Source organism: Megalopta genalis, unplaced genomic scaffold, assembly GCF_051020955.1.
Source record: "Megalopta genalis isolate 19385.01 unplaced genomic scaffold, iyMegGena1_principal scaffold0143, whole genome shotgun sequence".
NCBI lineage: Eukaryota > Metazoa > Arthropoda > Insecta > Hymenoptera > Halictidae > Megalopta > Megalopta genalis.
The window spans coordinates 446,586-462,373 of record NW_027476212.1 but is presented as its reverse complement, the minus strand read 5'-3'; the positions used below and the strand labels follow the sequence as shown (position 1 = coordinate 462,373).

The window sequence follows — 15,788 nt, the reverse complement described above, 5'->3', positions numbered from 1 at the left end:
CTTCAAATCCAAGGATTATCCAACATCTTATTAGACTGTTATGAAAACTACAGTCAATGATACATCGCTGTTTTTCATTAAAAGTGATTATATAACTTAAACGGTGTATGTTTCTATGCATTCATAAGTACCGAACAATTCTATCAGAAGCTTATACTATTTCATTCGTCCTTTCCTAATTCGATGGGATCTCGATGTTGCGGGCCATCCTTGTCCTGCTCGCCTCTAGCGTACTCGTGTTCGTATCTATTGTCTCGAATCGTCTGTTAGTCATTCCTCTGACGGCTTGATTCTTCTCGTCGGAGACCCTAAACGAGAAAGCCACTTGAGGGTGCCATAAAATAGTATTCCCTGTAATTGCTGTCGAGGACGAGAGGACTCATAAATACTGTACGATACTTTTGCAGTATATTATATAATATATCATATATCATATCACATTACGAACAAAAGATACTTCATCTTTATGTGATATTGGAGGGTCCTAATAAAATAAGTATCTTTATTCGACGTGTTTGAAATAAATAATTTTATTAGTCGAGAATTTGTCCGACAAATAAAAATACCATTTAATTATCAACACATAAATACATTATTCGAGAACAAAAACAAATCAATATTCATAGAATCGTTTTTCAAATAAAGATAGGAAAGTGTCGAATATGTGGATGCTTGGTCTCAAGTCTCCGATTATGCTTCCTAGTTTTCATTTCGGGATAATATTTTTATTTATGTAACATTACGACTAAAATACTGTTTCTATATAAATTTGCAATATACCACTATAAACATATACAAATGAAATAAAATTGCATTTCGCAAGTGTAAACAATTTTATATGAGAAAAGAGAATTTTTATAGAAATACAGTGGGATAAAATGTTAGCACACTTAACTTAAAATTATGTATATCAATAAATCAAGGAATAATATTGAATGCCTAATGTTTTGTGGCTCCATCTTTCCATTTATTAACAATCATTATTATCTACGGAGTTTCTTTATTAGTTTTTGCTCTTATTGCTCCTTCTCATCTTAAATACACTTTTGTCATTCGGAAATGTTTCGAAATTGTCTGCTATTTGCATAATGCTTGGTTATGATTTTCGCAACAATTTTCAGCGATATGACCTTGCTGATCAATCTTCGAGAAAAACATTCGCGGCATCACCCTGTTGAAAAATACAGGGTATTCCTGAAACTATATACAAACAGGCACTGGGTTATTCTTCATAAAAAAGACATGAATAAATACAGAATAACTTCCTTTTTTTTAGGATTTTGTTTTCGAAATTTTCAATCTCGATTTTCTCGAAAACTAAATCCTAAACAAAAAAATATTATTCTACACTTTTTTCATGTTTTTTTGTTTGGAATTACATGGAATCGCAACATATTACATATACATATCTTTTACATATATACGAATTTTATTAGAATTAAAATATATAGGACCCACAAAATATTTAGCAAAATATAAAAAGCAATTTTCGATTGAGTTATATATAATATATATATATATATACGCGCTATAGTCACGTATAGCGTATACAGAAGGATCAGTAATCAACGCAGCCATCGAGAAAAACGTGAAAACTTAATCCAGCTACAGTACACAGTAATAGAAATAAGACGTAAATTTGTTTGAATTATTAAATTATTTTAAATAAAAAATATATCTAGGCTATTTTTCTGCAATTTGGTAGAGTTTTTTTAATATAATAGTTTATTTTTTTGTTTTGTGGAAAGCATGCTTTTTGTATCTTTTTATCTTTATTTGCAAAGTGATTCGTAAGTCTTTTAACAAAATCAGGGAAGAAAGAAATTTTGTGGCTGGAAGAAAAAACACTGCATGTCACACATGTTTTCACTTTCGAGATGTTTGTCCTTTAAAGTTCTGGCCACCAATTCCTTTCTTGGTTTTTCATTTATTGAGCTCATCGTATTTGCATAAACTGAAATTTCTTGAAATTGTAACATGTTGCGATATTCTCTACAGTCACTGAATTATGCCGCGAGATCTAGGACGCTCGGAGCGTGGGCTGAGTCGAATAGTGCCGGCCCTGAGCAACGGCGGGTGCGCGTAGGGTTTGTGCGTCTGTGCCGAGCCGTGAGTCTCGGGAGTGGGGAATGCCTCGTTTCTGGCTGAGGAAGCGATCTGCCGAGAACGAGGATCATTGTCGCGTAGACCGTAGCGTTGGGTGTTTGGAAGAAATGAGTGTAACTGTGACAATTCGAGCCGAGATTAATTCATACGGAGTGAAAGAAGATAGCCGCTAAAGACCATAGGGCAGCAGGCGAAATAATAAAGGACAGTGTTGACAACAATTGCCAGCGACCGTCCCAAAGATATGTGAAGACTAATGACCGGCCAGGAGCCGCATTCGTAACTGAGAATTTCTGGTCAGTTTTTCGGTAAGTCTCATTATCAGTACGAATTTCTCCAATTACATTTCGATGACTCTGTTACTTTCTCTCGGTTGGAGTAATTATTCGGTGCGTTACGCGTATAGCGTCTCGAGAAAGCTTGTGAAATGGGAAGCACGTGTCTTCCACGTGGGCAATCGGTTCTTGCGAATATATGGCGTCGCGGTCATATTTTAGGTCGAATATCACTGTGACACGATCTTAGAGGCTATTTGCGACCATTTCGCATATTTATTGTGACTCCCATTAATATTAGGACTACTTTTAAAACGCCATAACTTGCTTATAACTGAACTAAGCAGCTTGAATTTTGTTATTGCTTAGAATGATTAAATAAAATAATATATAACGAAGATTTAAGAAATGTATTTCGTAGATCTCGGTAATTTATATTCATGTTGAAAATTTCAGCGGAATCGGTTGATTTTGGTATAAGCGGTAAACAATTCAAGATCGCAAAAATCGCAGTTTTGTCCTGATTTTTAATATTTCCGTCCAATAATTGTGAGAAATTTGCTGTTTTAAAATTTTTTTAATGCTCGTAACTATGACCTTGCGTTAACTGATTTCGATGAAATTTTCGGCATGCATGTAACTTATCGAGATCTACAATACGTATTTTTTAAAATTTTCGTTATTATTTTCGTCTTAAAACTTAGATAGAAAAGTTAAAAACTAGAGTTTTTCAGTTTGTAACTGGTAGGTTTATTTGAAGTGCTCACCTCTTCCCATCTCTTTATACACTGCGTTCCACTCTCTTTTCTTACGATGTTTCTAATACATTTTCTTTGCAATATGTAAGCTTATTTTCTAATAAAAGGAATTAATTGTTTCTGAAGCGTCTATTAATTTCAAATTTTTCTTCACTACAAAGCACCACTCTTTTTCTCTTTTCGTTTGATTTGTGAGAAGACGTAATGAGAATATATGTTCTGGACGAATCACATAGATACAAGTAACAGAAATAAATCGTTACTTATCTTACATTCTACGCAGAAAGACTATGTTAGAATTTCTAACTAAGAAACAAAAACAGTGTGTTGTATAATGGGTATATCGCGTAGACTGGAGTTGGATAAGAGGAGCATCGTACCTGACATCCAATTGTTGGTAACGGGTTACTATGTTGGATAAACACAGTCCAGATAAATGGTGTTTTACTAGTTCTTCTATCATTAGTCTTTATTTAAGATCGATGTCATTTTAAAATCTCTATTTTATACGATTTTATGATTTGTTTATAGTATGTATTTTTTTTGTTGCAACTTGAATGTCCGAATTATATATAATATATATTATATATTACCAAATATTTCAAGATTTACTGAAAAGTATTTATTTAATATTAATGTTTTACAAGTACTGTATAAACAAGGATTCGGACCTGGACAAACTAATCAGAATTGCTTTGGAACCGTATTTTATTAGGCTTTCTTCAATTTATTTTCTTTATTACATCACCGCTCAATGCTTCATCCTGTAACAAATGATAAAATGTCATGGTTAATAATAAATCAAAGACCTATACGTATAAACTGTGAATCGTTTAATAGAGTTCGATGATGTATCTGCGCTGTTGTCTGTTTTTGAGTTGAAGTAAATTACCTCTCAGATGTTACACCAACAGAACTTTTATGACTCATTATTTCTATCGGTTTCTTTGGTTTTGTTACATGCTCCACTGCCATTAGCTTTATCTGTTTTTCCGCTTCATCTTCATCGTTACTACTACTGTCAATAACTATTATCTCGTCATTATTAAAGGGTTTTACCGGTCTATTAGCGAATAATGTTTGCATCTATAAAATAGTATGCGAAATATAAAATATATAAATATAAAATAGCATCTGTCAAATCTAATAGTATATTATCATTTTTAGATAAGTTTGTTTGCAAGTATACATATATTTCTGTTTTTTCTTTTTGTGCTTCCTTCTTTCTCTTATCACAACAACTTTTAACTTCTTTCCTGATATTTCCAATATCTGCAGTTGTTCCACTAGTTTCCAAACATGCCACAAGTTTTTTTTATTTCACGGCTATATGTACAGAATTAATAGTAACAATACAATCGAGCTTATAATGGCAAATCAATATTTTGAAATATTACATTGTATATGCTTTACCTCTGTAGGTTATTAAAAGCGTTAGTGTTATTTTTGTTAACAAATTTACCTAATGCTTTATTTAGATCATTCACTGTTAGTATTGTTCATAGGTTTTTACTTTCATCCAAACTGATGAAACGATGATCTTTTTAGTTTTGCTTGTATGGTTTCCACAAAACCTTAATTCTCCTAATTAAAAAACCAAACAAATTTTACCTTCTAGCACCTTGTAGAATATCGCAATTTTTGTTTATCTCAGTATAGCCCATAATCTCAGCCATATCCTGGAGTTCATCACTAATACCGTCAAAATCAAGCGACAATCGCTTCTTACCGGAACTTCTTGTTTTACAGAATACAATTAATTCGTGAGGATTAGCAACTTTATCACAATATTTCTGTGCCAATCTAAAATATACATATTATTTATTTCCGTTTATTACTTGTATTCGTTAATGTACTAATAGAATCTTACCTCGTCGAATCGAACCGTTCTTTATCTTTCAAGTAAATTACTTTCAATCGAATATACGGCAAGACCGGTTGCTTCGGCTGATTTGACAATTGTTCCGCAGTACTAGGAATTAATTCATTTTCTATGCGTCGGTCGACGAAATTAAAAATTGATTCTGATAGCGATCTATCATTGTTACTTTTTATATTCGTATCATTAAAGACCAGAGTGTCAAACACAAATGGTCTAACGGTTTTTAATTTCAATTTCTTCAACTTAAACTTATTACCGTTTACGCTAAGCATGCCAATGTGTTTGGCCTTCGATTCGCCCTCGCATAAAGAAATCGCAACCTGTACGTGCGTTTCTTAAGCAGTAGTTTCTTATTTTTTATGCATCATAATTAATAAATAAATCTGAAAATATACCTGTTTGAGAAATGTAGTATTGTCTTTTAGAGATAAACATGTGTGTGATACGACATTCGTGTTCCCCTCTCCACACGACAAAGTCAACAAAAGAGGGAAGGTGGGCTTCCGAAGTATATCCACGTTTAAGACATGGTGCACGCTTTTTATGTAAAACAAACAAATTAAAGCATTTCACCTATGAATGAAAATCGTTTGCATTAAAAAAAAGGAAAGATCTCTCAATACATACATGGATCTCTTATCATCAGTGGAGGAATGATCATCTTAGGGGTGGCTGTCCATTTTCCAAAATAATTTATGGAACCAGACACAGACAACAAGTCCGTTGGCCCATTTATTCCACAACCTATAATTTTGATTATAATTACTAATGGCTGAATCACAGTGTTGAAAAATCACTGTACTTAAACTATTAATATTATATTTCTTACTTGGATGGTCATTTTTTTCCCGTGAATGGAAAATATTGGCATGTCAATATTAAAATTTGGATCCTAAAAATTTATAGTTTCAAAAGTACAGTGTGGGGATGTTAATTCTGGCTCGCTCAAAAATTGAATGTTAATTGCTCTGATGAAATGGCAATAATTAATATTTGTCGTACTTCAAATATCATCTTATATTGATATTATCATATCTTGCTAACCTGGGACCCATATAGTATTTATTTAACAATTCCATACATTTTAATTCATCAGAAGTTGTTGGTTTCGCATCGTAAAATGAATCTCCACAATGAAGTATAAGGTCGACATTTTTTCCCTTGCTACACACATTGAAGTATTTCTTCAAAAGTATTAAAGCTTTTATCCGTTGACTCTCCTGCTTGTATAAATTAATTATTTTCAGTATATCAGAGTACATTTCATGATAATTGGACATTTGAAAAAGATTGAAAACGAAAGAAAAAAGTTTCTTTTTTATACGGCCGGGATCAGAGCTCGACTTCACTGCGTAGGAACTCTGGCACGTGGCCATTTAAGACCATTTGTATTTGACACTCTGGTCTTTAATGGTACGAATATAAAAAGTAACAATGACAGATCGCTATCGGAATCAGTTTTTAATTTCGTCGACCGACGCATAGAAAATGAATTAATCCCTAATACTGCGGAACAATTGTCAAATCATCCGAAGTAACCGGTCTTGCCGTATATTCGATTGAAAGTAATTTACTTGAAAAATAAATTCAACCTCGACATAACCATAACGAAAATTTAATAAATGTTTTTGGTAGATCTCGTAATATCAATTACGAGTTACAACAAATTAAAGATCGCAGAAATCGCAGTTTTATCACGATTTTCACCAAGAACTGTATGAAATCTGCAGTTTTTAAAATCTTGCAACACCTGTAGCTCGACTCTGGTTTAACCGATGTCGATCAAATTTTCAGCACGCATATAAGTTACCGAAATCTACAAGAGGGTATTTTCTAAATTTTCGTTATAGGCTCAGATAAAAAAGTTAAAAATCGAGGTTTTTTAATTTCTTCTTTTCATTCCAAGTAATAGCAAAATTAAAAGAAAGCTTTTTAGTCATCGTCTGGTAGACTAATCTCTCTGTCGCCTAAAAAAATTCAAGTCATTTAGTTCAGTTTTGAAAAAGTAATTGCGTTTTAAATGGTGTACGAACACTTTTATGGGCCACTATATATCTATATAAGTTTGTACCAACTACTGCTTTCAATCAGGAAGTGGGATAAATGAATTCGACAACTAAATAGACTGGTAAAAGATAGTATATTACAAGCCTTTGGTATATACAATTGCATGTATGTGAGTGTAGCGCGGATTCTAGATCGCGCTCTCACTTTGTCGCACTGAGTCGGGGAAGGCTTATAACCTTGTAATGATATACGTATTGGCCCGCTTTTGGTCGCGTTTGGGCGTTTTATATACCAAAATTTTTTTTGAAAAATGGTAATGGGGATGTTCATATTTGCTTCGGTCCCAGAAAATTCGTCATCGCACTTCTCCAAAGGGGGGCACATAGTTCACAATATATATAAAGAGCGAACCCGCCGACTGGTGCCAGCGGGTGTATGCTCCCCTCCCTCCTTAGATGAAACATGTAAATGATTCTTTCAGTCCTTTCTGAGGGCGTACACCTTACACAGATCGCAGATCCCTGACTCCACCACCGATCCAACCCTTTTTCTCGACACTGTTTCCTCTGGTTCGGTTTGGATTGCTTGGTTTTTGATCCTTTCGATCCTGGTCTGGGTAGCTCTTCCCGTGCATGTTTTTCTTTATCCCGATTTGAAATTTTTAGAAAAATACATCTTCCTGTCATGTTTATGTTAAATATGTTATGTTAAATTATGTTCAATTAAATAATCTTAGCAGATCCCCGTTTGCTACGTTCAATTGGCTCTAACTATTTATGACGATGATTTATGGATTATATGTGTTTTTCTTTTTATATATGTGCGTGTGTTGCTGTTAACGGTCATGATGCTACCACTGAGTGACCACATCAATGGCCTTGCCATTTTTTAATTGCTGTAATGTCTCCAGTTACATTTCGAAATATGTATTCTTCGATGCATTCTCGGCATCGAATAGTGTTTGGTGTTTCCAGGATTACAGAACCATATCCTTCACAATGACAATCTGCCTCACTTATGTGGTTTCCTGCGATGGTATGCCAGCAGCCTTCAGGAAATAATTCTCTTTCTTCTGCTGCCACCCCCGAGACCAACATTTTTCACACAATTTGTATTCTTCAGCTTCAAACACGAGTTAGATTTTCCTTATACATTGGCATTATTAAGAGATCCTCGCGCACCTCTGGATAATCAGCGGGATTTACTTCATCCTGAAAGTGATTCCAATTTTTAATTTGTGTCGCACGAACTATCGAAGACGAAGGAGTGTTTTAATTTATCCTGATGTTTCGCGATTAGGTGTCCGGTCGCATCTGTTTTTAAAATTGCATTATTTATATCCGACACTTACTATCTCGTATGGCCCGATGTAACGTGGATCGAATTTGCTTGTTTCAGATTCTTTTTACACATGGACGTATTACTCCACCATAAGTTATGTCGGATTAGCTCACTCATCGTAATATAGCTTGTAACGTAATCAAATAAGATCCGCAAGTCGGCATATTTTTTTCTGAGGGGAACACACTACTGGCTGTTTCGTGGTTTTCCCGAAGATTAATTCGTGGGGTGTGAAATTCGTAGCTTCGTGAACGGAGGTATTTATATGAAATCATGGCAAATGGTAAGTAGAGGTCCCATTCTTCATATGACTCGATGTATTGTTTTAGATATTCTGTTAATACAATATATGACTCCTTTTTAACAATCCATCTCGGCAACATGTAACATCAGTTTCCCAAGAAACTAGTGCTTTCATCTATCGAAATGGATTTTGTTGTCCCACGTATTGCAATGAAATGACTCGCGGACGCGACAGCTACTATCATGGCTTTAATATCTGATAAAGCAACTGTTAACCAATACTTTTTTAAATTGTCTCGCATAGTTAAAATGTAGCGATTTCCATTGATTGTTGTTGGAAGTAGTCCAAATGTGTCCATGGCATGTTCGTCAAAAGGTTCCAGAGGTGTGTCCGTAATAATTACGGGTTGACGGGTTTTTGTTCTGATAAGTGAACGAATGAATTCTTGTGAATCTTTTCTCATTTCAGGGCAGTGATATTTTTCCTTTAACCCTTTCGGTACGGAGGACCTGGCCGCGGTTATACATTCGTGGAACGATGAAGTTTTCCGCGAGAGTGGTTGCACTGTCCGACAGCGTAAGCCGCGAAAACATGTTTTGCGGCATTCATAGAAATGAAAATAGAAAATAGAAGCGTGATTGACACTAAACTTTTCATTCGGACCGCGACATCGGTGACTGACGCGGAATTTAAAGTGTTTAAAAAACATTTCTAAAATGTTTATACTGCTTTGTCGTAACCTAAACCAATCCTCGGCAAAAAATCGATTTCGACGGAATCTTATCTCGCGGATCAGATGGAAAGATAGACAAAACAGGCATGGCGCTTAACGTTTTAGAATCATATCTTTTTCTTGACAGTACATTAATTAAAGTAAATGGCATCGATATAAATGATATGGTCCAATATCACAAAATTAAAATAAATAACAAAACTAATAGTGTAACATAATAAATAATAAAACTAATAGTGAAATATAATCAACGACAAAACTAATAGTGTAACTTGGTGTGATAGTTTTCGAAACAAGGTGAAACGCACAAGCCCACACCACCAACCGCACATACAACACATCTTTGTTTTCGATTTTTCTCCCCCGACTGATGATATATCGAAGGAAAATGTCTCCCTGTGAGCCTTGTGGGATAATTACTTCCTGACCTGCTGCACCGATAATATTCATGATTCTTGTGTGTGTGGTATTTTTCTAATATTTCCTTAATCAACTGAAGGTGAAATTTCGCCATTGAGATTTGTTTTTTTTTGTGGTGTGCTTATATAGGCAGAATGCGTTCCACACGCGCATTTGCGATACAACTTTAAACTTTTGCGAGTTGCATCGATAGTACTTATCACCATATCTGATTTATCGATTGTACCCATTGAAGAGTTATAATCTATTACGCCTTTGTAGAGGAGTAGACTTTCGTCTATACATAACCGCTGGTATGGCTGGAATGCATTGTTAAATGATGTTCGTAGCATTTCCACTACTTCATTTATTTTGTGTAAACGATCAGCAGTGTGACCGACTATGTCCGTAAAATGCAACATTTTCAATAATGAAAAGTAGCGATCTCTACTCATAATTTGACTGAATATATCGCTTCGGAGAAGCTTATCTTTAGACCAATATTCATTTAAGGATAGCTTTTTGGTTCGCGTCATTAATAACGACGCAGCAATAAAACAATATAATTCATCCACTTCCATCCCTTCTGAAACGTTCAAGTGATCCCTTTTGAGCTGTCGACACCAGTAATTGTTTGTTTTTTTCCACAATAAATTTAACTAAATCTTCAGAAAAAAGCAGTCTGAAGTAATCCAAAATTCTCGACGAACGATTTAAATTGTTCCCAACTACTCCCGAATGATGTGGCGTAAAATCATGAATTTTTGGACTAAGCTTCTTTGATGTCCATTTGATGCTAGAAGGAGTATCAATTCGTACTTCAGACTCTTCTGCTTCTTCAGATTCCGAGGTGCTAAGTACACGTGCTCGATTGTTCTTCCTTTTGCGAAATGCTAAATTATATTCATTTTCTTCATCAGAATCACTTTTGGAATCAATGATTTCGTTTATCCATTGTTCTCCTTTCAAGCGTTTTACACTCATCCTGAAGGGAGCTAAATTCAAATTGTAAGTTACACATTCAAAAAATTAACGATATAAGCAAACATTCCAATTTGTTTTTCGTAGTTTATCTATATATAATAAAACATATATATTTAAGGCATGCCCACATAACTTTCCGTGGATGCCGCCAATAGGCGGCGGTAGTATCGAAAGGGTTAATTGATTTAAGGTTTCCGTAACACCCTTGTGACCTTCGATTAATCTACTGCGAGCTTCTCTTCTATTAATTTTCATCGAATTTCTTCTGCTGGTGTGACAATGTTATCCGTGTTCGTAGGTTGTGGCAAAACTGGACTAGTATCTGGTTCGTCTCCATCAGTTGAATTGCTGTTCTCCTGGGATGAAGATTCCTAATCAGGTATAGACTAAGTTATACTTGGTTCTCTGATCTTGGCAGGTGACATTATTGGTAGGTGAAATGGCGTAGATGAGGCGTCTGGGAGATCGTAGGTGAGTGTTGTTTGCATCATTGTTTCTTCTAATCTTGGCTTCGCTGTTATCACAGTTTCATATATCGAATTGCGTTTGAAAAAGATGCTTAGGTCGTCGATATAGTTATTTGGCTATTTGGATCTTTGGCTCTCATCGAGAGTGTAGGTTGTGAATGACTTAAATGAATTTAACGCTGTCTTAAATTCCCACGTTTTCGACGTTATGTTCGACGTTCCTTTCCTATGGCTGAATAATTATTCTTGAGCGAATTCAAAGTACGTGAAAGATAAGCTATGAAAGATATGTCAGGAATGTTCTTCGTATGTCACACTTCCAGTGAGCATTTTCTATGACTTCAATCAACTTTCTACTTGACGTTATTAAAACCCCAGAGTAACCATGAGAAGAAAATAAAATAAAACATTTGTCTACAAATTCCTATTAAAATTTGGACGAAACACGCAATAGAAATTACAAAAATATTAGTTTGCATATCTGCCTAAGTATTCTCCATGTTTTTTATTATGTTGATGTTAGAATACTCTGGGGATGATTAAAGTAAATTGTTCTTTATTATTAACATTAATACTCTACATTTAACACTATAACTAATTAACTGTCCCATTAGAAGTGCCCTCGCACGCTTCCACTGCGCCACTCTGCTCATTCATCCTGCGCATGCTCACTCACTTGTTTATTCAAAGTATGATTTAATTGGCTATTCCAACAGTTGACTTCTATGTCTAGACATTTTCGGAATAATAGAGAATGTTACCTTTCATCTTTTGTAATACACTGGTTTATATACACTTGACTAAACCAATTTCACACTAACCGATGATTTTCGAAAAAGAATTTCATAATTTTGGTATTTTAACCAGTTATCTGTGGAATTTAGTTTCAAAAGATCACCACAGGGTGCGGAATTAAAAACAAGCAACGACGTGTATACACGTCGAACGCAGAGCAAATGGTACTGTTACACATTTTACGAAAAACGAGGAAGGATTACATTTTTATTTGTCAAATAAACTAACAATTCGTTTCTAAATACGTTATTCTTACTAAGAGCTTGAAAATTGTCAAAAAATAATAAAATACATAAGCAAGAAAAATTGAAGATAGCAAGAATAAACAAAAAAAATAAGGAAATAGAGAGAGAGAGTATATGCAAAAATTCCAAATATATCCGGACTGACTTTCACATAGAACAAAAAGCTTTATGCCAAAACGGCTCCTTTTAGAAGGAATATATTGTCTCCATGACAAACGTCCTTTCCATGATAAGAGGCACTCATCAACACAAATATTTTGAGTTGGAATATATAAACTCTTGCATTTGTGTTGGATATTTTTCACAACACATTCAATTTTAGAAATTTTGCTCGCACTGATCAAATTTCTATTATCTGCAAAATGCAAAAATTTGCAAAGGAGTAAAAACCTTTCTGCAGTCAACACTTTCGTAAAAAAAAGGTGTTGATACACTTTCTCTTCTCGAAAAATACATTTGTAGTGTTGGCTTTCTTATGATACCCTGCAATATCAACATTGCGATAAAACATCTCATTTTATTATAATTTGTCGAATACCAATTCTTCATTCTTGATCGTGGCTTCAAAGTGCGATTTTCAACATAATGTTGTGCATACAAATTCGTTTGTTCCACAATAATGGATATGAATTCATTATCTAATAATTTATCCAAATAAAATAAACACTTGTTTCTTGATGATCTAGGCACATCAAACTGTTGTCCGGACTTTCCAGAAAAACCAAATGGCGCCCTATTATTTTCTTCTGTTTTCCATTCAGAATGTTTGGTTTGGTTCTCTTCTTCTGATTGACTGTCACCGGAAGGTTCGTCATCCAATTTGGATGCACTGGAAGAAGAATCCTCTTCTGACTCATTTTCGCTAGAGCAATCCTCTTCGGTGTCATCACTCTTGTTTTCGTCAGAAGACGAAATAAGACAAGGCACACTTCTTCGCTTTCTGATGTGTAAAATTTCGCCACTATCACTATCTGAATCACCCATCTGGAGGGTAAAATTTAGCCGTTTATTGTATTATTATTATTATTATTATTATTATTATTATTATTATTATTATTATTATTATTATTGTCGCAGACATAACTTCATACCTGCATAAAGTTATGGAAGTCATAGTCTCGACTGCATAAAAATACAATCATTTTACCGCCCATGTTTTTGAACAATAAAGCAGTTGATAATTATTTATACATATTTAGTATTTTTCATACTTACTTTGTCTTATACTTTATTTGGTAATAACTATGAAAATAAACCCTTTACTTGAGACGCTTCGGAAGCAAGAAAGGGAGAGCTTTTGTTCGAATAGTTCGGATTGTTTCGTTCGTACTGTTTTTCGAATTCCCTGTCTTGTGTAAAAAATGTATAAGACTCTACGTCGCAGAGCACTGCTAACTGCTGACGCGGTTTCTCCGCAAATCAACGCTGCCCGTCCAAATTGCGGGTTACGTGTGTAATTAGTTTTGATACGCGAGCCCCCCTCCATATGAAATACATAGCGGTCGTATTGGTAATATAAAGGGAACATATCACGAAATAATATTCGTATTACATTTTATTGAGATTTCGAGTTTTCATAGTGAATGGTAATTTTTTATTTTACACGACGAGTATACACGTCAACCGCACCGCAGTAGAGGTTTGGTCCGACGTGTATACACGTCGAGCGCACTTAACTGGTTAAATAATGTTGTACACATAATAAATCTCATAGGTGTACTTTAAAAGTAGCTGAAATAATTCTTTTTAATGATAATATAATAATTTAAATCTCTGTAGTTTCGGGAAAATACTCTTTATATTATACTATATTGTAGTACCACATAGTGTTTGTTTTAATTAGTTTCATTTAATCTGATCTTATCTTTATTAATAAATATTTAGCGCCATTTATAAAACTTACATTTGTAGGATAGCAATGCATAAATGCCAGCTGTAAACGTGATCATTTTTTTCTATCATTATACTCGAGGTAGGAAAGTTAATTCTTAATTCTATTAATTCAAATGAATTCTGCAGTATTTATGGAGTATTTTTTTATTTCAATAGATCCTTTTGGACATATGTCGCAGAATGTAGCCATCGTTCAGTGATGGTTCGTGAAAGAAATTATTCGTAATGAGACTTAATTCTGTTTGTACTATGCACAGTATTGAACTATAAGAATTATACATATATCTGTTTGAACTGTTAACGAACACGGTAACATAAAGTGTATTTGTATGTATTATAATTAGTTTGCTCGAAAAAATTTGAACGCAAATTGTTATATTAAGCTTAATGTACTATTCATAACTCCTACTATCGTATAGTTTAAAGCTAACGAGAAGACTTTTGCGACGAACGTGTCCGCACTGTGTATAGTCGCCTTCTCGTCAAATCTGAATAATGCATATAGCAGCTTGAGTACGAATCATGCATAATTAAAGTGTGGATAGTAAAGTATTACTATACTACTTTCATGCATGCTATAGCGAAGACAATCTGCAAAATTGACATCACTTCTGTCATCATTTTCTTAAATCGTGGGTTTAAACATCAATGTAGAGTGTTATCAGAATCTGAATCATAATAATGTTTTATGTGAAATCTTATATAATAGAATGAACCATCTACATCTGTATTTACGTAACCGGAGGATGAAGTTTTGGAAATATGTAGTACCCGGGAAGGTTTATAAAGTGCAGAAATAAGTTAAATGTTCGACAATTTCCAAAATTACTAGTTTGTTGTTCTTCTCAAAATTTCCAAATATGTTGCAAATGTATCTTTTCGTTGGGAAGGATGAATTGGAGGAAGGATTGGAAGGATGGATTGGATAGTGGACTGTATGGTAAACAACGCTGGTGTAGTAACACTAAATATATTTTAACCAATAAGATTTGTACAGAGGAGGTTAATGTACAATAGAATGATGAAATGTGATGATGTGTCGTGAAGGTCATGAATGATACGATTAAGCGATCAATTTATGGCTACAAAGCTGTATCGAAATTTGCAAGCGCAGTTGATTGTTAGCGAAGCTAACAAAGCTAAAGAATTACAAGCGTAACTACATGCATCTACGTAACAGTAGCTGATAACTGATGACAAATGAAAACTAGCCACGGTCGCGGTGTGAGCGCCTATTTATTTCGTTGTGAATATTGAAAACTAAGAAGCACTGAACGTTCGTTACAGTGCACGAGGGCAATGCCCTAACGAACAGCGCTGCATGGGAAACGACGGAAAATAGATAATGGATTTGATATTGGGATTATTGGAAGGATAGCAACGATACAATACATTGCAACGATACAAACAGAAGACTGCTTGACGTGTTTAGTACGGGTTGTCTACCTCGACCGGCGTCGAGCTCGAACATTTGAGCTCGACTTAATGTAAAAGAGCTAACGTCGCGCTAGAGTTCTTATGCATCGATCCAAGTGATACCAGTAAAGAGGAGGTACTCGACTGGCGATCTAAAATTGATCGATTTGATTTTAGACACACGGGGCTATTTTCTTCAGTGTACTGGATCTGTATTGGAAAATTTATAGTTGGGTCGGGTTG

General features: G+C 34.6%; 1 long non-coding RNA gene across 1 annotated transcript; it reads left to right on the top strand.

Moving 5' to 3' along the window:
- Window positions 1-2,132: 2,132 nt before the first annotated feature.
- LOC143262562 (uncharacterized) lies at window positions 2,133-14,192 on the top strand. The gene is made up of 2 exons (XR_013036335.1): window positions 2,133-2,414; window positions 8,427-14,192. It is a non-coding gene; the product is annotated as an uncharacterized LOC143262562 (long non-coding RNA).
- The last annotated feature ends 1,596 nt before the right edge of the window (window positions 14,193-15,788 follow it).